The sequence below is a fragment of the Penaeus monodon genome, chromosome 31, assembly GCF_015228065.2.
Source record: "Penaeus monodon isolate SGIC_2016 chromosome 31, NSTDA_Pmon_1, whole genome shotgun sequence".
Classification (NCBI taxonomy): Eukaryota; Metazoa; Arthropoda; class Malacostraca; order Decapoda; family Penaeidae; genus Penaeus; species Penaeus monodon.
In genome coordinates, this window is record NC_051416.1 from 28435752 (window position 1) to 28438120 (window position 2369).

The 2369-nt window shown below is 37.1% G+C and overlaps 1 pseudogene; it reads right to left on the minus strand.

Moving 5' to 3' along the window:
* Positions 1 to 46: 46 nt before the first annotated feature.
* The window catches only part of LOC119593151, a 6069-nt pseudogene continuing 3746 nt past the window's right edge, over positions 47 to 2369 (minus strand).

Sequence of the window (2369 nt, forward strand, 5' to 3'; positions counted from 1 at the left end):
GACAACACCAGGTACTTCACTTTGAGAGAGAGAGAGAAAAAAAAGATTACAAAATATCTGAATGAAAAAAATAAAAATAAAGATCTAATGTGCTGTAAGATATTAGTATTGTCATCTGTTAAGTGCTGTAATACCTAACTTATTTATAGAACTCATGGTCTGACTCATCCTTTTTAACATTGTTTTTATAAGCCTTTTCAAAGTCCTTGGCCAAGACTATGTATCTGTTCTCTCGTACAGCATGCATACCAGCCTCTTGGCAAATAGCATTTATGTCAGCACCAGAGATACGATCGGGACGAGCAACATAATCTTCAAGGTCCACATCCTCGCTTAAATTCATGCGACCAGTAATAGTGGAGAAGATGAGTCGTTTGCTACGGTGGGGCAATGGAACTCTCTTTCTGTCAAGACGCCCGGGGCGAAGGGAGGCAGGATCTGGGTGTCTCACGGTTAGTGGCCATAAAAACCCTGTTTAAAGGGAAAGAATATTACAATCTGTTCATAAAATGAAGAAAATCAGAACAATTTTAATTCCTTTATTTTTATTAAATATTTTTTTTTTTTTACAATTACCCTTTTTGAACTGTTTAAATGGTAGTCTTTAAAAGGGGAAATCAATCTTTTGTCCCCAAACGGGGGGACAGATTCCCCTTTAAGATTTTATTTCTTTTAAACTTTATAATCTATTTATTTCTTTTTGGCTAACCTAGCTGTATAGAAGGAAGTTGTTACAGCTAAATTTCCAAAAAAAACTTTTTGGGAAATAGAAAATATATAGACAGAAAAAACTATAAATCAATAAAAAACTTATTTAAAATTTGAGTCTGGTCAAAGCCACCATCTGATAGCAGTCTAGAAGAATACGCGAACCTACGATCAGCACCAGTCTGTGCATCAAATCGTTTTTGCAAAAGCATCAAATTTCATAATGAAAAAATAGCTGGAGCATTTTTCTGGCTAATCGGAAAAAATCTCTTACCCTACGGGGGCCCCTTTGCCTAAGTATTTTGCACAAACTCTGAGCCCACAAAGCGGATGAAAGAAGGGTTGTGTGATGTGCCACAGCCTTTGCAAGCATGGGCTTACCACATCCTGGTGGTCCAAACATAAGCACACCTCTGGGGGGGTTCAATACCAATCTGCTTGTACAAATCAAAGTGAGTCAGAGGCAATTCAACAGCCTCCCTAATTCCTGTTTCTGCAGTCTAAGCTCCAATGTCGGAGTATGAGACATTGGTTTTCATCCGTTGCAACAGGGAAAATTGAGGAATCAGCTTCAGGGGGTAGCACATCCACAAGGCATTACTGGCTTGTGAAGAGCCCAGAAGCAGAGGGTTTAAGCAGTTCACGATCTATAGTGAGAAGAATGCGGACATAGTAGTTTGATCCTGTAGTTGATCCCACAATTCCAGTATTCTGGTAAAACTGCCTCTAGGAACTGGCCAAGACCAAGGGGACGCTCTGAATCCGTTTTAACCCTGAAAGGGAAAAAAGAACTTTAGCATCTTCCCTTACAGAACACAATGTCTTCCAACGTAAAAGTAAAAAAGTATTGTATACTATACAGCAACAACTTTAACATAGTAACATTTAACAAAGATAGTAATACTGGCAATTTTTTTCTAGGCAACAGGGAAACCACATTAATTAAGAATGATTTTTGTTTTATAATGAAAGATCTCACTACCTCATACCTTCTTACTTTGATGCAAATTTGGAGTAAATATGCTCGGCTGCTCTTGTATACGGCAAAATTTTTTATGAAGATTAAATGTGTCTTCACTCTAGTTCAACCAAATAAAGAATCTAATTTACCTCTTCCTGAGCATGTCTGTACTCCTTCTTCAAGTTATGAAGTTCATCTTTAATGTAATCTTCCTGAACTCGCAAGTACTCCAAAATTTTGAAGGGCGCTTGTATGTGTTGTAGTCATCTTTTGTGGTTTCATCACTGCAACGGTAAACCCTCCGAGAACAGGGACTTTGACATCCGCTGTCTTTCCCCCACCTGAAACAAGACACAAAAATTATTTTTAAAGCCATTTACCTTTACTGATGCAAAATGGGTGTGAAAATTCTGTAAAATAATGCTGGATTTAAGCATTATTAGTTGTTTTGATAATACAATAACATATTTAATCTGATCCCATTGAAGAATACCCTCTTGCCTGGAACTGTTTTCTGGTACTCACAATCTTAAAGTGAAATCACATTTATTTCAAACTAGTCTTCTAGTGTGGAATACAGAAAATGTACAGTACTGATAAAGTAACACAAAAATTCAAAACAATACAAATCTGACTATTCAACTAGTTCAGTGACAGACATTCAGATGAAGATCCCAAGAAACTGTAAGTGAAGGTTTAC